This window comes from Ascaphus truei, chromosome 3 (assembly GCF_040206685.1).
Source record: "Ascaphus truei isolate aAscTru1 chromosome 3, aAscTru1.hap1, whole genome shotgun sequence".
NCBI lineage: Eukaryota > Metazoa > Chordata > Amphibia > Anura > Ascaphidae > Ascaphus > Ascaphus truei.
In genome coordinates, this window is record NC_134485.1 from 187,787,535 (window position 1) to 187,809,626 (window position 22,092).

Consider the following 22,092-nt stretch of genomic DNA (forward strand, 5'->3'; position numbering starts at 1 on the left):
CTCAGTGGGTGGAGGGATGCAATGCCACCAAGTGCCACAGTTTACTGGGCTTAAAGAACAGTTTCTACAGTGGTGCCAGCCAGAGGTGAGGGATTGGGTCTTTGACTGGAAGCCAGCCACTTACCGAGATGCAGCCAGCCTGGCTGATGAATGTCACCAGCCGTGCACTGTCGCACAGGAAAGCATCTGTCCCGACTGGAGTCACTCTGGTTCGGGCACCCAAGGCAACTGCGTGCAATGCCAGTGTGCCATCGGGAAGCCCCTAGAATCTGCAGAGGAGCGTACATCCAAGTCTGCAGACTTCATGCATGAGAGATGGTGTTATCAGTGCAATCGGACTGGGCATCTCAGACCAGATTGTCCTAAGCGGTCACCCACCAGCAATCCCCCTCAAGGACAATGTACTCCAGCTACCAATCCGGTAGCTGGCGTAGGACTGGTAATCACAGCGGAGCGTGTTCCTTGACTGGGGTGCCGGTCGAGGTATGAGAGATGTGGGTGTTTTGCCTGGGTTGGGTACTGATGTGATACTCGGTAAGGACCTGGGGCATTTGCGGAAGATGCTGCTCCCGTTGCAGTCATCACCAGAAGTGCAAGCAAAGCACTTGTCCAGGCAGGGGAGCCTTTAGTACCCCTGCCCATTGAGGATGTCACCGTCCCCCTGAATTTGGGACCAACAGATCCTGCGGTTCCTGAGGAGTCCAGTAAACCCAGTCCAGGGCAACGCTCCCCAGCTACAGGACGGACATCCTGCAAGAGGCTGTATACCCTGGTGGAGCAGACAGCAGCCGTGCAGCACCTCCAGGTGAATATACAGCCAGCAGCATCTAAAAAATTATTTTTTCATCCAGGGGTCCCAGGCAATCGCCAGACAGTCGGCCTGGGGGTCCCCTGCGACAAGGTACTACTCGGGCAGCCTGATATGGTTTGGCCCGGGCACTGGTACCCATGGGCGGAGTGCCAGTGAAGATACATGAAGATGATGCTCTTGTGACAGCCGTCACAGAGAGAGAAAGTCGGGCAGTTGCCCTGGCAAAGGTGAAGTCAGCACTGATGCCCACCAAGGTGGTTGATGCTCCCCAGCATTTGGAGCCCACCCCACAGATCATAGTTCCTCTACCTTTGGAGCCCCCACACGCAGAGGACCTCAAAGGGATCAGGCAGGTAAGTCAGACCATGCCCGACCAGTATCTCCATGTATGTGATGTTCCCCATTGTTACTTATGCTCAGACTATGTGACAGACATGGAGCTTATCGGAGCTCGGTGCGGTATACCAGGAGGTGGTCCAGGCAGATGCGGATCTGCTTGCGAACCTGGGTATGCATTCAGTCTGGGTCTCAGCCCCAGGAGCTCCGGCTGGTACAGAAGTAGCAAGGGACCAGGTAGTGGTTCCTTGAAGGTGTAGGGAAGGCTCTCTGGAGCAAGGGGAGAAACAGTAACTCCCCAGCTCGCAGCTCCCCACTGTGAGTGGACGCGAGAGATGTCAGGGAGACAGAGGGTCCCTGTTAGGGAGCCCGGTAGACCCAGGCGGTCAGCAGACCCACCATCCGACTGAGTACAGTGTCGGGATGGGGAGGGAAAGGTTAAACAGGGAGATCAGAGATATGCAGCAGTGCTCTATGGATTTAGTGACTCACTCGAGTGTCCCGACAGACACCCTGACTAAGATGACCGACCCCCAGTTAAGTGGTATCCCTGTCTCACTAGCATCAGGCATAGAATCAGCAGACATGTTTTTAACCATACACTGCTGGGATATGTCCTGGTTCTCTACGCGTGCGGTTACCTCTAGCATCAGAGTAACAAAGAGTCCCGGCTCACAGTCCCAGCAGCCGCAGCAAGCAATAACTGTCCCACTGTCATACTCACTTGCGATCTATCCCCTGGGATTGCACATACCAGTGCAGCTTCAGCAGCGCCGGGCTCACAGCCTCCTTGAGCTCTCTGCACCGCAACAAAAACAGATCAGTATCAGTGCCGCTCACCACCAAAGACGGAGTCCTCACTGGAACAAAAAGAGGCAATGCCTTGGACGGCACCATCACCACAGGTATACTGCCCTCTGCGACGTACGACTCTGGAACAGCAGCAGCCTCCGCAAGAGAAAAACAGGAACGGCAGGAACCTTGATCAGATGTGCCCACGGCGGCACGGTGGCCTTCTCTGCGTGGCACTCTGTGACAGACGAATCCAGCACAGTAACCGCCTCTTTACTGGGGGACATAAGACGGGTAAGTACCTTGTCCTCCCCCAGGTTCTGAAGGGGTGCTGTCAGCAGGGGTAGCAGGGCATTTCCCCGGCGCTACAGATGGATGAATTCTCTTCTTTTGGTACAGGAATCTCAGGATGTATGAGGGGACATCCTCCAGGCATAGCTCCATCAAAATACAGAGCCAAGGGCATGCCTCTTCCCATAAGTCACAGCCTCCGTCGATTAGTACCACACTCCATTTAGATCCACAGATTGTTTTGCGGAGCCTGGCTTTGGATAAACTTGGGAACTGCTTCAGGGTTATGCATATGTCATGTCCCTCAGAACTTAACGGAAATTGACCTGGGACTACGGCGTGGCTGACAGGTGCCCACTGATAAACCTGCTGCCTGGATGGTAGCCCCAGCTTTCTGTCAAATAACATGGTGGCAAAACAATTATTGGTCTCCCAAAAGTTCCAAACGCGGACCCACACAGTTCCTTCACTACTCTGGCCAGTGCACAAAAGGTAATCCACTCCTCAAGCCCCATGTTGGGCACCAATTGTAACTTCCCTACTCCCACCCGGCTGCAGAAGATAGGGTGTACACGCAATCCGTCTCTCTCTTTGGCTGCAAATAGGATTTCTACCTGCTTCAGCGTTGTGTAGCTCAGCCTGTTTTACCTTTGTCTCAGGGCTTCTCCAGTAGATCCAGGCCAAGGCTGTAGTGAGGAGTAGAATAAGTAGAAAAGGGCGCCAGGAACTTTAAAAACAGGATACTTGCTTTTATTGTCAGCAGGATCAGCATATCACTGTGAGGACCAAGGAGTCGCGCCGCCCGTGGCGCGCTCCTCACTCGCCTCCACCCTCCACCAGGGCTCCCGCATTGCCTCCTCCCGCCGCACGTAGGGACTGTTAACACACCTCCACACTGCAGTTTCTCATTGGACCCTCTCTCCTACATATGCTCAGCTGTGCCACAGGCACTTTGGCTGAGCATAGTTCCTGTTGCGTTGCACTCACCTCATCTCACCTCTGCCTCCACAATCTTGCCTTGTCTTGCTGCATATCTTCCTGTTGTCACGCCTGTATGCCCGCAGACCTGGCAGGACCCAAGTACTGAGGTGGGAACGGTATGACACCACACACCCACAGCAGTGGGAGCAAGCCCGGAGTGTGACATAGCGTTGCTGGGCCTGTTGGAAGAGAGTTAGTATGATACTTGTGAAAAAAAGAGGTTTAACCGGCGCCAAAAAAAGGGTAAATACCAGTCCTGTTATGACAGTCCAAATACAGTCCTTGGAATGATGAATGGTGATGATTCTCACCTCAGCAATGCATATATGAAAAAGAGAGAAAGAAAGAGAATAATGGTGCAGTAAATCAACACAGGAGGGGGAAGGAAGGGGGGGGGGGAAACACAGATATTAGCAACAAAAACAACAAACAGAGCATACAAACATGAAACACAAGCACGGCCTAAAAAATAATACAAAGCTTATTTATTAGCGTGGACATGTGTATTAACCGCATCCGGAGGGGCAAAATTGCAACCCTACTTACGAAATGCTGGAAAGGTACAGGCAGATCTGCTGTAAGCAGCTGGGCTTTCAGGATGGCGACCGGAGCACTTGTGCTGGCGTCTACACGTGACTGGGGAATCAGGCGGATGTCTCCGATGCCGAGGCCTCTGGGCGGACGTGACGTCACCCCCGTTGTGTACTCTCCACCGGCTCACAGGACTCCAGTCCTCCAGTCCTCCTTAACAGCCGCAATGTCGCCGTACCTCGGTTAAAACACTTGTAGGAGACTGCAGAATTTCTCCTTTGAAACTGCAGACTGTACCACAGTAAAAACACTCTAAAACTTGGAACTTCCCGACGCGTTTCGTACGCATGCGCGTACTTCTTCAAGGGATGTGCTTGTCTGATAGTCTCTAGGATATATATACCCTTAATCCAAAGTCCTGATTAGTTAATTGGATAAGTGGTATTAACCCCAATTTGGGCTAATAGACAACAGCACATAGACAAAGGCCTATGCTAATCTACATACATAACAAACATACAACATTAATTTGGGATAACAGAAAAGGGAGAAAAAACGTTAAAAACATTTAAAAAACATTTAAAAAGACATTAAAAAGACATTAAAAATATATACAGTGGCAGAACAGATAAATGACTTCAAATGATTATAAAAAGGCTTTGAGTTCAAAATCGATGTTCATTCCTTTAGGGGAGAGAGTTTTAAGTTCATATATCCAGTAAGCCTCACGTATACTGGCCTGCTGGAGTCTACTCCCCCCTCTAGGGTTAACATCAACCTGCTCTATTGCCTGGCAGATAAGACCCTTGGGATTCTTATCATGGTACAGAGAAAAATGGTGTGAGACACTATGTGTCACTAAGCCCCTTCTGATATTGTAAATGTGCTCATAGACACGTCTCTGGAAAGTTCTCCCTGTTCTGCCCACATATTGCAAGCCACAAGGGCATTGCAATAAGTATATAATGTATGTGGAATGGCAGTTAATGAAATTGTATATGGGGTAACTCCTATTAGTAACATTAGATGTAAATTTTTTTGAATTTTTACTAAATGAACATGCTACGCATTTTGCACAGGTGAAGAAACCTTTTAAATTCCCTCCTAGTTTCTGCTTTCTTTGGTTCACTGGACAACTAGGGGCTAGTTTGGATTTTAAGTTATTAGCCTTGGAAAATATAATGTTGGCTTTTTTTGGAAGGATATCTGCCAATACTTCATCTTGTAATAAAATAGGCCAATACTTATTTATAATTTGTTTAATTTTTGGCGCCATCTCATTATATTGAGTGATGAACGCTACCTGATTGTGATGTTTATTTATTATTTCCTTTTTTTTAGCCTCATGTTGAAGTAAAGTGTCTCTATTAATCACATTGACCTGATTGAAAGCCTCATTTAATTCAAACTCATTATATTTTCTATTAATAAATTTATGTTTTAGATCTTCTGCTTGTTTTTTAAAAATCTCGTCTTCTGAACAGTTACGTTTAAGACGTACCAGTTGTCCCTTTGGAATGTTTCGCAGCCATTGTGGATTATGGTGACTATCCGCGCGCACATAGTTATTTGCCTGCACAGGCTTGAAAAAGGTTTTAGTGTGCAATATATCATCTTTGACATATATGTGGAGGTCCAAAAAATCGATGTGTTCAGTACTAAAACTACAAGTGAATTTTAAATTAAGGTGATTGTGATTTAAATAAGTGCAAAAATCATTTAAAGAATCCTGAGTGCCTGACCAAATGAAAATCACATCATCAATGTAGCGCCGCCAGAGCACCAGGTCTGCCCCTAGAGGACAGTTGTTCCAAATAAACTCCTCCTCCCAACTGTCCATGAATAAGTTGGCATAACTAGGGGCAAACCTCGTGCCCATGGCGGTACCACATTTCTGAATATAATAGTGAGAATTAAATGTGAAATAATTGTGTGTTAAAATAAACCAAATACTCTCCATCAAAAAATCCCTCTTAGTGCGCGAATAGCCACTGGAGTGTTCCAGTTTGCGAGACACGGCCTGGCATCCTTGATGATGGTCAATAACTGTATATAATGATGTTACATCAGCCGTAGCTAAAATGTATCCTTGCTGCCATTTAAGATCTTTTAAAATTTGTAGCGTATGTGTCGTGTCTCGCAAATAGGACTTACCACCAGTGACTATAGGTTGAAGATGGTGATCTATAAATTGTGAAAGATTTGAAGTGAGGGAAGAAATTCCAGAAATAATAGGTCTCCCTGGAGGTGCAGTTAGATTTTTGTGAATTTTGGGTATAAAATAAAATAACGGTGTACGTGGAAACTGAACAGACAGAAATTTGAACTCATCCTCACATAATGCCCCACTATCTACGCCAGAAGTCAACAGTTCTTCCAGTTCGGCTTTGAAATGTACCAAAGGGTCACTGTTAAGGGGGAGGTATGTGGTCTCATCTCCCAGTAATCTCATGGACTCTTTTAAATAATATTCTTTGTCCATGACCACAATACCCCCACCCTTATCAGCCGATTTGATGACAATCGAGTCATTATTCTCTAAATTTTGGACTGCCTCTTTTTCTTTAATGTTAAAATTATCTTTTTTGATTTTATACGTTCTACATGAGTTCTCTAAATCCACGCTGACCATTTCTACAAAGGAACTTACTAAATGTCCTTGTGCGAACTTAGGATAGAACGTGGATGCTTTTTTGAAAGTTTTTTCTTGAGGATCAGCAGTGCTGCGTACCTCTTGAATGGGATTAATTTGGTTAGTAATTTTATCCCTAGCAAAGTATTTTTTCAGGGCGAGTTTACGGGCAAATTTGTGAACATCTATGTAGAGATTAAAACTATTTGGTCCACAGACTGGAGCAAACTTAAGTCCCTTGTTGAGTACTTTTTTCTCAATGTCGGTGAGCTGGTACTGACTTATATTAAAAATATTCGGATACTCTTTTGTAATTTTTACCCGATTTCTACTAGTACCTCCTCTTCTCCCTCGGGTCCTGTCTTTCTTTTTTTGTAATTTTGTGGAGGTTGGATTTCTGATACATGTTTGATTATTTCCACCTCTGGGAAGATGTGATCTCTTTCCTTCCTCCACTCTAAAAAAGAAAAGTTTGATTTAACGGCTGGTGTAGGGAGTGGTGTATACGAGATGCTCTCCACATCACTCTCTGATCCTATATCAGACAGCAATGTATACCTATTGCTGACCGTGATAGGAATTGATTGAGGTAATGTTAGTGCATCATATCGCTCCTTGGCTCTTTTTTGTTGCAGATATAGATTTTTATCATGCAGCGGTTGTTTAACCGGAACGAACGGTGTGGGAACCAGTACATTAATAGAGGGTTTTTTTGGGACATTGTTAGCTCCCTTTTGTATAAATCTGCTCTTTTTAGGATTAGATTCTTTAGGTCCTGACGTTACACTGGATTTTTTATTATCTGTATTTGGAACATTAATCTCCTTAGATTTCTTTGCCCAATCTCTCTGACAACCAGTGTCATAGTCTTGTTTGTCCCTAAAAAAATTTTGTTGTTTAATTTGAACTATCTCTAATTCAGCCTGATCTAGCCTTTTCTTAATAGTCGGTTCTAGAGCGAGCAACTCTTTGTTTTCTTTATAGGGATCTAGCTGGATCTTCATATCTAATATATGATCGTCCAGTTCGGCCAGGGTTTTCCTACGTTGATGCACCAAAAGCTTCATGAGAGAGAATGAACAATGATCTAATATTTCGTTCCATTCCCTCATGAAGCCCTCATTATGTGCATCCCCGGTGGGCTTTTTTCGAACCCTAAGCCCCCTAGGGATACGGTGATTTTCCAAATACTTGCTCAGTGTGGTGGCTTCCCACCATTGTTTGCTTTCTAGCATAAGTGTTTTCTCTAACTGAGCAAGTATTGGGTGGAAATCTTCGGTCACACTTTCTATACCTTGAACTAAGCTAGGATCACTAAAAATATGGTCAATATTGACATTATGACGGGATCTCATAAACAGAGAACTCATGATGGCACTTACAATCGATAAAATATATAAATATAAATGTGGATAACAGCAGCTAACACCAAATGTACAAAAAAATCACAGAAAAAAGAGAATAGGTGCAAAACAGCGCTAGAATTATAAATATAAATGTTCAGGCAGCCAGGTGAAAGACTGGTAGTACAACCAGTCAGGGGAACAAATGAAAAAAAGAGGTTTAACCGGCGCCAAAAAAAGGGTAAATACCAGTCCTGTTATGACAGTCCAAATACAGTCCTTGGAATGATGAATGGTGATGATTCTCACCTCACCAATGCATATATGAAAAAGAGAGAAAGAAAGAGAATAATGGTGCAGTAAATCAACACAGGAGGGGGAAGGAAGGGGGGGGGGGGAAAACACAGATATTAGCAACAAAAACAACAAACAGAGCATACAAACATGAAACACAAGCACGGCCTAAAAAATAATACAAAGCTTATTTATTAGCGTGGACATGTGTATTAACCGCATCCGGAGGGGCAAAATTGCAACCCTACTTACGAAATGCTGGAAAGGTACAGGCAGATCTGCTGTAAGCAGCTGGGCTTTCAGGATGGCGACCGGAGCACTTGTGCTGGCGTCTACACGTGACTGGGGAATCAGGCGGATGTCTCCGATGCCGAGGCCTCTGGGCGGACGTGACGTCACCCCCGTTGTGTACTCTCCACCGGCTCACAGGACTCCAGTCCTCCAGTCCTCCTTAACAGCCGCAATGTCGCCGTACCTCGGTTAAAACACTTGTAGGAGACTGCAGAATTTCTCCTTTGAAACTGCAGACTGTACCACAGTAAAAACACTCTAAAACTTGGAACTTCCCGACGCGTTTCGTACGCATGCGCGTACTTCTTCAAGGGATGTGCTTGTCTGATAGTCTCTAGGATATATATACCCTTAATCCAAAGTCCTGATTAGTTTGATACTTGCAACGCTTGAGGATGTCCGTAGGAATAGTCGTGTCCGTGTGCCAATGTCCAGGAGTCCAGAGGGTAGAATCGTCAGAGTATAAGCCAGGTCCTAGGAAGCCAGAGGTAAGCGACGTAGTATATGTAGCAAGGTTCTAAGGGGTACCAGAGAACAGAGTAGTCCAAAACAAGCAGGGGTCGAAAGCCAGGGAAATCCAAGATAACACAGGAGCAGGAAACGGCAGGGACACAGAGGGAGCACAGCATAGGTCAGGTACACACAGGGAAACAGGAACTATGCTGAGCGAGGAAGAAGTGGACAGACAGGGGTAATAAAGGAGGGAACACCAATAGGAAAGAGGGGAGGAGAAGAGAGCGAAGTGGGAGACAATAGGGATAGGTCAGGGAGAGAAGAGGAGGAGACAGAAGGGGCAGTCAGGGGAATGGCCTGCAGGGTTTGGGAGGCGGAGACATGACAGGCAGGATAAGAGGAGCGTGTGCGCGCGCCCTCTGTAAGGTGGGGGTGCGCACGCACAGGCTGCAGCACAGAGACGGCTAGCAAGGAGTGAGGGGAAGAAGCAGCAGGGGCACATAGCCCAGAGGAGGAACGTGCGCACGCGCCCTCCGTGGGCAGAGGAGACGCACGCACCGGCTGCACCAAGGAGACGGCCTGCAGGGACAGAGAGAAGGGGGCAGACTGTTCACGGCGCCCAGAGGAGGAGCGTGTGCGCGCGCCCTCCGCGAGTTGAGAGGGCGTACGCACCGCCCGCGCCACCAGGCGCGCGGAGCGCCGTGCCGCGGGTACCACACTGGAAGAAGGTAAGGGAGTGGAGGAAACAGCTGGGGAAGGAGAGAGGGAGCGTGGAGCATCATAGCAGGGACTCAGTGACAGCGTGGGTATGCGAGACCTGCGGGGAACGCGCTGCGGCAATGGGAGAGAGGTAGAAGGCAAGGGAGAGGAGTGGGAAGCAGCAGAGGGAGTGACAGGAGATGGGAGAGAGGGACAAGGAGGGGAAGGAATCCCCTGAATCGTCACACCTGTGTACCAACCCGGCTTTCCACGACGATCCGCTCTTCTCCAAACCTAACCTCGGCAAACGGACCACGACGATCCGCTCTTCTCCAAACCTAACCTCGGCAAACGGACTACGACGATTCTGCTCTATCTAAACCCAGACACGGCTAATAGTACCTGCAACGTTCCGTACCTCTCCTCCTCTGACCCCGGCAAGTATACCGACCATCTGCACCTCTCCAACCCCGACTCGACTACCCCGACCAACTCTACACTCCAGACGCGCCCCCGTGGCTGTGGGTGGCGTGATATCCTTTCCCACCTCAGCCCCGTGGTCCCGCACAGCGTGACAATCACACAGCATAGACAGGACAGGTTTTCAGCATGTCTTTCTTGCAGGAGTTCCCCCTCTGCCTGCAGTTCCTCCCAGGACACACCCTGACCCTGGCTAAGGATGAAGCAGGCTCAGTCCCAGATCCCTACAAAGATCTGGACTACAGCCCTGCTCCTTGCAGCATAGGAACCTCTGTCTGCACTGGGCACCTAGCACAGTCTGCCCCAGCACACTCTCTCCCTCTAGGGTGGGTCCTCACCTCTTATATCCAGGGGGTGTCAACCCTTCCCCTTCTGTGTCTCTGGGCAAAACATACTGTAGCAATCTGTCCCCCCACCGGTAACATGGCCTACTAGATCTTTCCTAGCTCTGAGTCATGCCTCATGTGCCTGGGATCTGCATCACTGATTCTCATCTCTGAGCCAGCTCACATGCCGCACCAAGTGTAATGGGTTTAACCCATACACTGCCAGAGTGCTGCCCTAGCTTGCATGCTAAAACGGGCCTGGTTTTAGAAGGGGGCTACATGTATACATACTATTGTTCAGAAAATATTTATAATAAAGCATTAATAATTACTGTTGGGCAAGTGTGATCAATATGGTACCATTCCTATAAAAATTGGGGGAAAACAGAAAAAAAGCAATAAAATATGACAGAATGTAATTGAGAAAAAAAAGAGGAAAAAGAATAAAAATTGGAAGGGAAAATGTTTTATATTATCGTGAATCTAGAAATCGATTAAAACATAATAAATCATTTAAATCATGTGGTGTTATAGTACTGTATTAAGTTTGAAAATCCATTATGCCTCAATCCGTTCCTCCTGTGGATTTAGCAATTTGTTCTATTCCCATTGCTCTTAACTGTGTGTGTGAGTGTTTTACAATGTTGAATAAGTTCTGTTGGTTCTGTGCATTTTTTAAATGTACATTTTTGTTCAATAAAAGGAGTTCTTAATTCTCTAGTGGTTTTGCCTACATACTGTAAATGAGTCCACAAGGGTATTTAATCAAAGAAACTATATATGTAGAGGCACAGTTTATGCATTGTTTAATGTTTATTTTATTGCCCTGATGTTGAATTTTGATTTAAAAAACGTGGAATTTTGATTTAAAGAAAGTACTATCTGTAGCCCAAGGGAGGAGTGTAAGAAGCAGGTGCACACGTACACACAAGGAGACCGTTTTGGGAAATTAAAACATGGCTTTATTAAGCCTGTCCCTTTCAACAATGCAAAGCAAACAAAAATATACAAAAGGAAAAAACACCTATCCCTTGAAGGGCTTACTTAGTTCCCCAGTCCCTATCAACAAGACTGGGAGTAAAAGCCCCTTACCCAATCATCCCAAAGTCTCAAGCGGTACCTCAAAGCAGGTGTCCCTTCAGTTCAGTGATATCCGGTGTCTTGATCTCAGCACAGCCTTTGTGCTTAAGACATTATCTCCTCTGTCAACACAGTTGTGAATGTGCTAAGGAGTCTCTCGGGCTGTCCCCAGCAGGGTTTTTTTTTACCCTCCTCTGATTGCAGCTAGTCAATTAACCAGCTCCATCTGCGTAATCAACCAGCTCTCTGCTGGATTTCTCAGATCACTAAAGGCTTTTATTTAAACAGGCATAAGTCCCAGTTAAAAGGAGGTATTGTGATTTTAAATTATTCACAATACAAAACAGAGGTATTGAAGCAATTAAACATCAATGATACTTATAAAGAATTAAGCTTTGATCCTACATTGAAATATCTATTGACTATGGCATATCATAAATAATGGATTGACAATGACACTATTATTTCTCTATTATCTGGCCCTTTGTCAAAGATTTCTCCCAATGCTGTGCACTGCTTTTTCCACTTCGTTTGGACTACACAACTATCATCTGCTGTGGACGCACACCTTTGAGCCAAGGACTACTATTCAGCGAGTATTATCCATTTCTTTGGGATTGTACTCTTTATGTCCTGTACTTTGATCTACACTTTCATTATTCTTAAACACTAAGTAGTTCCTCCCATAAGTGTGGTGGTGAACAGGCTAGAACAGCTTTCCAGGCTATATATTCCCCTAGTATACCATAAATCCCACTTGGAGTTAAGCCCTTGATGTGGCATCTACTAAAGTTTGAGTGTTAAGCTTTATTATTCCTTGATCAAGTGGACTACAAGAATTTATTCAACCTCCATATTTTGTACTACCTGGTTCTACCTATGAGACTTGAGATACATGTATTCAACCAAACCTTTGCTAATACCCTGTTGCACTGGTCCTGGGACGGATTAGTCCAGTTTCCTTCTTATACCCAAACATGCCTAATCAGGAAGGTATGGTTGTCATTAAACAAATTCTTACACGTGGCCATACAGGAAACCCTCCTGTTGACTTTATATTTCTATTACTATATTTTATCCAACATAAAAATTATTTTTTTCGCTTTGAAACCCAATATTACTTACAAATAAAAGGTGTAGCCATGAGGCGAATATGTCACCCTTGTATGCAAATTTGTATACAGCCGTGGCCCCTTTTATTCTAACACTTCACCGATATTTTTCGGCGACTTTTTCCGAATGTTATGCGCTTCGCCGCGTTCGTGCGGCGTTCGTGCTGTATTCATGTCACAATCATGCAGGCGTCACCCGCGCTTGATCTGTTTAATGAGGATGTTTCGGATTTAATTGGTTGAAATTCTTCGCGTATCCGCCAGGTGGCAAATATTCATGAATTGTAATGCGCATGCGCTTCAGTAATGTGTCGACTTGCAGGTGTTTAAAAAATACCACAGTGGTCCTTTGTGAATTGACCTTGGTACTGAAGAAGTTGTACAACATTGTATCTATTTAGGCGTTTCATATTAAAAACTAAATGCAAAGTGTCTGGTGTTCTATTCAATTGTCAAGAGAGATCCAGAGATGAGTACACCACTTCAGTCCGTGATCAAAAAGCCCAACATATTGTACGCTTATTTAATATGGTCAGCAATTAGTTCAGCAGATGATAAGATGGCCACAGTTGGTCAAATTTATCAATATTTTATCAAAAATTATGACTTTTACAAATTTTCACCAGATGCTCTGGGGTGGAAGCGTGCGATAAGGAAAAAGTTATGTATCGATCCACGTTTTTTTGTATTGCTCCTGCACTCGGAGTTACAGGAGGAGGGTATTGGTGTGGTGCCCCTGAATTTTCCAGTATCTTTGATCATGGAGAGTTCAAAAGGTGAAAGATCATGGTAAAACCAACTAAGAATCGTCAGTCCCAGGCAAGCAATGCGCCAGCACCGGTTTCCAATAACGGTCCGACCGTCTGTGAAAACCTGCTGACCGGCAACACTTGCTATCAGCCCCCGCCCAGATACCTGCAGCCTGAGCAGGATTTCACATACAGATACCAGCAAGCTTGCATTTACCAAAGCGATTTCCAGCTTCATCAGCTGTCAACTACAGGTGTAGCAGGCCCGCTGTCACCTGTCAACTACGTGTATAATCAAGACTACGGGACTGGCAGTGGCTCGGCGCCAACCGAATGGTAAAGTCTATGGTGGGTACAGCTGCTGTATGTAATTCTTTTTTTACCATATCAATATCAATGCACAGTAAAGCGATTCTCCTGTAATCAATCGCTTTGCTTATGGTTATTTAGTTCTTGTAGTCACAATTCGCCAAAATGTAGTCCAGCAATATCATTGGCTGCGCAGCCTCTACAGTTAGGCGCATGCGCATTGGAACCTTGTTGAAACGCATACAGTATGTGTCTCATCACATGTAGGCACATGCGTGTACTGTATGTAAACAAGAGATGCCCCCCGAGAAAATAATTGTTGGGACTGACTGAGGGGACTGCGGGGACTGACTGTTGGAACTTCTTTAGGGGACTGACTAGTTTGAACTAACCATTACAGTATTTACAGTATTTACAGTATTTATTTTTCTTCCTCAGAAAAGAAACATTGTCATCAGGCTGAGAACGGCGAATGGAGGGATTTCGATGGATAATATCGCTTTTTGTAACGATGCTTGCACACTGCTGAATCTGAATCAGTGCCATTTTTATTGATTAGGATAGAATAACTGAGCTTTATTACATACTGTACTGTATAATAAACCCCAAAAATAAAAAGTATGCATTTATTCTGTACATGTATTACAGTACAGTATGTGTGTTCTACTGTAATAATAATACAAATACCGATAATGCGTTTTAATACTGTTTTGATGTACTTTAATGCGCAGTAAGTAAAAAAACATTAATGGTGAACTGTAATTAAAAACATACAGGTATATTTAAATAAAGCAGCAATTTATTTTGTTGGTGGGTGCAGTATAGAATATCAGAATAACAAGAATTTTTATGCAGGCACACATGTCTGGAAACAAAACATAAAAAAAAAAAAAAAAAATCCAGACTTGAACTTCCACATGATTGTGAAGTTATACATGCATGCGCATTAATCATCAACTAGGTCCCTTCCCAAAGAGGATTACACGCAGGCGCAGAGATGTGACGCTCGGCTCGGGACGATTAAAAGCACAAAGCCAAGCTTTTGAAAATGATGGTTTTCAAGAGGTGTCAATAAGAAGTTGAAATCCTTGAGCCTTGAGTGTGTTTGCGGGGGAGAGGGGGGGTAAAGCTGCATGAAGGATTAGCAGTACTGTAGTTCAAAGACATATTTTCAACAGGTCATCATAATGTTTTGATCCCCACATCCCCAAATCAATAAAAATTACATAAAGCATGTGAATGACCAGTGTCACATTAAAAAGCTACAGTACCAATAGAATATCGGAATAACAAGAATTTTTATGCAGGCACACATGTCTGGAAACGAAATATAAAAAAAAAATAGAAATATTTTTTTTCCAGACTTAAACTTACACATGATTGTGAAGTATACACGCATGCACATTAATCATCAACTAGGTCCCTTCCCAAAGAGGATTACACACAGGCGCTGAAATGTGACACCAGGCTCTGTTCGTTATACACGCAGGAATGTGATGACAGGTTCGGCTGGGAGAGGTGTACTGAACTGTAGATAAGAAGTTGAAATAGTACTTTAGCCGTGTGTGTGCGGGGGCGAGAGGGAGAGCGCTGTATGCGCCGAAATGTGATACTGTAACACGCCTATGCGTTTCAACAATGTTCAAATGAGACATACAGTACTGTACGGTACACGCATAATATAAAAAGAGTATGAAAACAAGTAAAAGTACTGATTACAAAATACTGTAATACAGTACATACAGTACTATATAGAAATGTGATAATTTTATATCGAAGAAGACACGACTCTATATTTTTGTAATACTGTATATTGTAAATCCTCCATTTTACAAATACTGCGCACGCACACACAGACATAATGCATTAGACATGTATTAGACTTATTAGACTTTTAAGACAACAGCTCGCGAACGCCCACCGGTGTTTTTAGACGGTATTGCAGTAAAGCGGACAGCGCTAAAAATCCGAGCGCTAACATAACGGAAAGCGCTACGGAAAAAAAGAAAATATACCGCATCTGGCCACGGTTAGCAGAGTGCCGCGGATCCGGACGCATTAGGATAAAGGCGGCCGCAGCTGTATGTCTTACTATGAGACTACAAAAGACAAAAAGCCCCAATGTTACAACCAATATGACAAATTATATAGTTAAATACGTGTCTGTTTTCTTCTCATAAGTAAGTGTCATTTAGTCATTCTTTTGATAAAATATTTTTAAGCCTGTAACCAAGCCAAGTTATGCCCTTGGTCCTAACACTAACTGTAAATATTCTCTTTACCTCTCTGATGAAGAAAGAAGTCTTAATAGACATTCACAGGTGCATCACAAGACCTGCTATTTAAAAGTGGGCTGGGCGAGTTTAAAACTAGGGAGGCAAACAATTGTTTACCAAATGGAAATTTACAAACACACACAACCCTTGCAAGTTCAAAACCCACACCCACCACATATATATTTGTGTTAAAAGGAGTGCTACTGGGTTTGTGACCTAATGTATAGAACAAAAGACAAAAAGCCCTAATGTGTCATCAAAAATGAAAAATTATATAGTTAAATACTTACCTGTCTTCTCATAAGTAACCCAGTAGCACTCCTTTTGACACAAATATACTGTATATGGTGTGGTGGGTATGGGTTCTGAGCTTGCAGCGGTTGTGTGTGTTGCTATGAGACTAATTTAATTTTTTTTCCATCAAGATGTGCACATTGCCTCCATACCTTCTGTTGCTATATAGATATTTTTCTTATTTTGACAGGTACAGAGCAAAAAGGTTTTGACTATTTGAATCATCTATGTTCTGTCCCAGGCTGACTGTGGCAAGTGAGTAGGGGCAGGCAGATCAACTCAATCCCATATACTAAGCAAGGGGAAGTTTTTTAATTGCTGAAATGTTTATTGGACACAACAATACAAATAAAAAGGGGATAAGATATTGGGGTAAACACTGGCATGGGAGCAAGGGAGGGGAAAATGGGATTAGAATGGCAAATAGCACAATGCAACGTATAGCGATAGGTACATTACAATCATTTTACCAGAGGAGATAAGTGAGGTGACTGCTCAAGATGGCTGCTGGCTGAAAGAGGAAGAGGGTATGACCCAACATTTATTTATAACAACATTTATATAGCATCCTTATCCAGGGTGATGAAATACATTGGTTAGTACAGACACAATCTAGGCTTATGGTGCCTGAGGCACAGGGAGATAAAGTGACTTGCCCAAGGTCACAAGGAGCTGACACCAGGAATTGAATCAGGTTCCCCTGATTCAAACTCAGTGTTATTGTTTTTAAGAGTCAGTGTCTTTACTCACTGAGCCACTCCTTCCTTCAGGAAAAGGGGCAGGGAGAGACCAACAGCAAAGGTCTTGGATCATATCACAAAGCCAGTGGAAGAGTTGCTAGGCAACAGGCCTAGATGCCAACAAGGGAGTTACAAAGTTGCAACATTACACTGAGGAGTGCAAGCAGCCTCAGAACAGGGAAAAAACATAACAGGATCCAGAACAATCTATTCGTTTCACCACATTATGGAGCAAACAGCAAATTGCCTTTCTTGATATACTGATTAAGGTACATGACAGTACATTACCCACAACTGTATATAGAAAATCGATAGATAAGAACACTTTCTTACACGCAGAGAGTTATCCTCAAAATTTATTCAAATCACTCCCTAAAATCGCTATTGGCTCGAGCCACGAATCTTGATCTAGTACTTATTGATATGGAAAAATGTTTCTCAGATAGGGGTCCCACCAACCCTTTCACTGGTCAAAAAAAGTGTTAACAAAGTTGAACGAAAAAAGAAGGAAAAAAAAGGCAATTTTTGTGAGGTTTGTGAGTTTTTTGGGGGGTACTGTGTAGCTATTTCACCTGCTTTGGGATACGTTTCTCTGAGGTATTGAGACCTTGATGAGAGGATGCTTGGATCTTAATGATCCTTTCTTTTTATTGTACAGTTTTAATATGTGTTATTGCTTTTTTATATATACATAAAAATCATTGTATGGCAATTGATTTTTGTTTTCTCTTTTTTTTGCGCTCTTTTTTTGTTTTATATGTTTGATTTACCCCGCTAATAAGGGGAGAATAGGAGCGGCAGAAGGGGTAACCATCTTCGTTGGGGAGATCATAACACTCCAGGGATAACGCGCACAGGATTTTTCTGCCCTTTCTTTCTCCCACACTCCTTGTCCTGATGACAGGGATGGATATGTGGGACTCCTCCTCTCCTCAATCTGCCGTTATCAAACCCTTCCTATTCCTCTCTCTCTTTTCTTCCTTTGAGACTCACACTGTCCAGCTTTTTTCTCCTCTCCCTTTCCATCTGCCAATCATCTATTGCCCACCTACCTCTACTCTCACAGACTTCTTTCACTACAAGTTTATCTTATTCTGCCCTATACCAGGCTAAACAAACCTACTTTTCATCACTAATCAACGCTCACAAATATAACCCACACAAACTCTTCTCTGTCTTGGACTCTCTACGCAGACCACCTGTATGTAACCTCAGGACTTTGCTATTTCAAAACAATGGTGGATTCTATTCGGCAAGACATCCCCTCTGTATCCTCCTCAGTCTACACCTCTTCCTAAATCTCCTCCTGCCTTCCTCAACTCCTTATCCTGTCACAGAGGAGGACGTGTCACTGCTGCTCTCCTTTTCTCCCTCTACCACTTGCCCTCTTTCCCAAGCATCTCCTCATACCTCTTGCTCCTACCCTAATCCCTACACATATTTTTAACTCCTCCCTATCCTCTGGTACCTTTTCCGCCTCCTTCAAGCATGCAACAGTTATACCCTTATGCAAAAACAGCACGCCTGACCCCACCTGTCTCTCCAATTATTGCCCAGTTTCCGTTCTCCCTTTTGCCTCTAAATTCCTTGAACACCTTGTGTTCTCTCACTTGCTCCATTTTCTCATCCCCTACTCTCCCCAAGACCCCCTGCAATCTGGCTTCCCCACTTCACACGCCACTAAAACAGCCCTCGCCAAAATAACTAATGACCTCTATGCTGCAACAGACAAAGGTCATTACACTTTACTCATATTGCTTGATCTCTCTGTAGCCTTTGATACTGTGGACCACCCTCTCCTCCTTCACTTCCTCCATACTCTTGGTATCCATAAAAGAGCTCTATCCTTGATTTCCTCTTACCTTTCAGTTGGTCTCATTTGCTAACACCTCCTCCTCTGTCAATCTCTCTGTGGGTGTACCCAGGGCTCTGTACTGGGACCTCTTCCCTTTTCTGACTCTCTCTAAGTGACCTAGCACATCTTTAGGGTTCAAATATCACCTCTATGTTGATAACACACACATTTACCTTTCAACCTGACCTTACACCTGCTGACAGACCAAAGTCTCTGAATGTTTACCTTCTATATCTACCTGGATGGCCCTTCGCCGACTCAAACTTAACATGCCCAAGACGGAGCTACTCAAACTTCCTCCCAAGCCTGGCCCTACTGCCCCACTTCCACATTACTGTTGGCAGTACTATCATACACCCAGTATCACAAGCACGCTGCCTATGGGTCACATTTGACTCCTCGAACACATTCTCCTCTCACATTCACAATGTAGTTAAAACTTGTCGTTTTTACCTTCTTAACATTGCAAAGATACGCCCTTTCCTCTGCTGCTCTACTGTTAAAACTCTAATGCAGGCCTTCATTCTCTCCCTTCTCAACTATTGTAACCTTCTACTGTCCAGCCTTCCTGCTAGTGTTGCAGGGTGTCTTGACCAAAAATACTGGACACAATGATAAAAGACGCAACCCCATGCCCCCCAAATACATATAAAAAAAGAATTTAATTATACGATCTCGTATATTCCAGGCACCAAGAATATTAAGGCCGACGCACTCTCACGTCAGTTCTCTACGGAAGAGAGATCCAGTGAAGTTATGGAAACCATTTTGCCTTCCAAGTACATAATTTCTGCCAATACATTTGACATCCTGGATAAAATCACTGAAGCCCAGGCTCATATTCCCGGGAGAATAAGGGTGCCAGAAGGACGTCTGTACGCCGCTCCACGTTTTCGCCACAAAATCCTGGATTGGGGGCATTCATCCAGATCGACTGGTCACCCTGGCTTCAAAGGGACATTGGATTTAATCAAACGTACCTTTTGGTAGCCTAAAATGAGCAAGGACATTTTGGACTTCACGAAAGCTTGTCCGGTATGCGCACAGAGTAAGTCCATCCGACACAAACCATCCGGGCTTTTCCTGCCCCTTCCCATCCCTGAACGCCCTTGGAAACATATATCCATGGATTTTGTGGAACTCCCACCCTCCAAAGGGATGAATACGATCCTTGTAGTAGTGGATATTTTCTAAACAAGCGCACTTTGTACCCCTCGAGGGTCTTCCCAATTCGGCCACCTTCGCCGACGTGTTTTCTAAAGAAATTTTCAGGTTACACGGTGTTCCTCTCATCATTGTCTCGGACAGGGGCACACAATTAATTTCTAAATTTTGGAGAGCGTTTTCTCAGAGACTTGGCATCTCCCTCCTCTTCTCCTCGGGCTACCACCCACAGACCAATGGCCAGACAGAGAGAATGAACCAGACCCTGGTGCAGTATCTTAGATGTTTCGTGTCCGAATCTCAAGACAACTGGGTAGATCTATTACCCTGGGCTGAGTTCGCGATTAATTCGCTGAGGAATGAATCCACGCAAGAGCCGCCATTCTTCATTAATTATGGGTTCCACCCCAGTCGTCTTCCTCTCTCCTCCATTCCGTCTGGAGTACCTGCAGCTAATATTCAAGTCACTAATCTACAAGACTCCTGGAAGAAGATCCAAAAAGCCTTGCAAGGGGCTGTCCGGAAACAAAAGGCTCAAGCGGATTGGCGCCGTCAGGTAGCACCGGAGTATAAACCGGGGGACAGAGTCTGGCTTTCTTCTAAGAATATCAAGCTTAAAACTCCTTCTCAGAAGCTGGCGCCCAGATTCTTGGGTCCTTTCAAGGTCCTCGAACGGATCAACCCGGTAGCTTATCGGCCTTTGCTACCCCCTACCATGAAGATACCCACAGTCTTCCACGTTTCTCTCCTGAAACCCTTCTTCCAGAATGCACACTTTCCAGACCGTCCTCACAGACCCAATCCGGTAGTGGTACAGGGGCAACAAGAATTCGAAGTTCAATTCATTCTTGATTCACGATTTTCTAGGGGCCAACTTCAATTTCTCGTTCATTGGAAGGGATACGGTCCAGAGGAACGTTCTTGGGTACCTCATCACCACATCCACGCTCCAGCTTTACTTAAGCAGTTTCATCGGAAGTTTCCTCATAAACCTTGGGAGGATCGTCCAGAGTCCGATCCTCAAGGGGGGGGGGGGAGTACTGTAAGGGATCGGGGGACGCGCTCTCTACAGCGGGTCCCCGTTGCCCCGGCTCCCAGCACTTCTGCACACTCCGTGCGCCCTCTCCGCCGGCTACTTACCTGCTCCGGTCAGGCGCCGCTCCTCTCCTCCACGGCGCACGCCACCTCCTCCCACACGCTGCCGGGGCGTGCGCGGGAACCTTACAGAGTCCTCCCGTACTTCTGGCTCCACCTCCCATCAGCTGCAAGCAATCTCCAGCACTGGCTCCAACGCCATGCATCTGAGTCTATCCCTGGGGCCGCTCAGTCATGCACCCGCTCCGCCTCTTACTCCCATTGGTCCACCTACATATATAATCCCAGTCTGCCCTCTCCTTCCTCGCTCTGCATAGTTTCTTGTGGCTCTTGCTGTACGGAGTTCTATGCCTTGCTCTCTTGTGGCTTGCAGCTCTCGCTCAAGTCCCTGCCCTTGTATGCTACCCTTGGATTTGATCTTGGCTCTCGTTAAGACTTCGTGTACCTCGCTACCCCCTGGACTCGGCTTTGGACCTCACTACGCTGCTCTCTCCTGTCCTTGACCTACGGCTTTCGGATCTCAACACTCGGACCTCTGGCGCCCCGGACGCGGCAAGTATCTGGCTAACCCTTTCTCACCAGACCCGGCAACGCACCCTACCACACTCCTGGCACGCCCTCACTGCTGTGGGTGCGTGTTATACTCTTACCCACCTCAGTTCTGGGGACTGGCCAGGTCTGCGGGCAGTTCAGCGTTACAGGCGGGATACATATCCCAGTTTTCTTCATTTTTTCCTTCTACTGGCACTATGTTGCAATAAATTGTGATTTTTTCTTTTGATCCTGCCTCCAGTTCTCATCTTTTTTGCTGTGCTCCTTCTCAATTTTTGTTTATTTCTACGTATATGCTCCAGCGGGACGCACAGACTTGCTACCAGCTACAGACTTGCGCCATGGGTCCGTGAGTACTTGCATAACCCCTTTTGTTGCTGGTCACAAGTTACCTATGAAGGTTGCGATGAGTATTATTTATGCTGATTTTTCGCATTTTTCACCAATGTGTCCAGTATTTTTGGAGAAGCCACCTGGCAACCCTAGTTTCAACACAAGTTGAATAGATTAACTAGTGTTGGTTAGATATGTTATCTCTACCCCTCTCACTTTATATACAAGATTTCCTAACCGTTCCTATTTCGCACCCAATGTAATTATTTAACA

General features: G+C 45.0%; 1 protein-coding gene across 4 annotated transcripts in view; it reads right to left on the minus strand.

The window, feature by feature from the left end:
- Positions 1-22,092, minus strand: part of BEND2 (BEN domain containing 2) — an 86,959-nt gene that overhangs the window by 63,926 nt on the left and 941 nt on the right. The window contains exon 1 of one of the 4 annotated variants that reach the window (XM_075589798.1): positions 10,273-10,372. The exons of 2 other annotated variants lie outside the window; for them this stretch is intronic. The gene's annotated coding sequence lies outside the window, so the exon portion shown is untranslated. Of the gene's footprint in view, positions 1-10,001; positions 10,238-10,272; positions 10,373-22,092 lie in introns of those variants that run through there. One more of the 4 variants, XM_075589799.1, reaches the window with a different exon arrangement.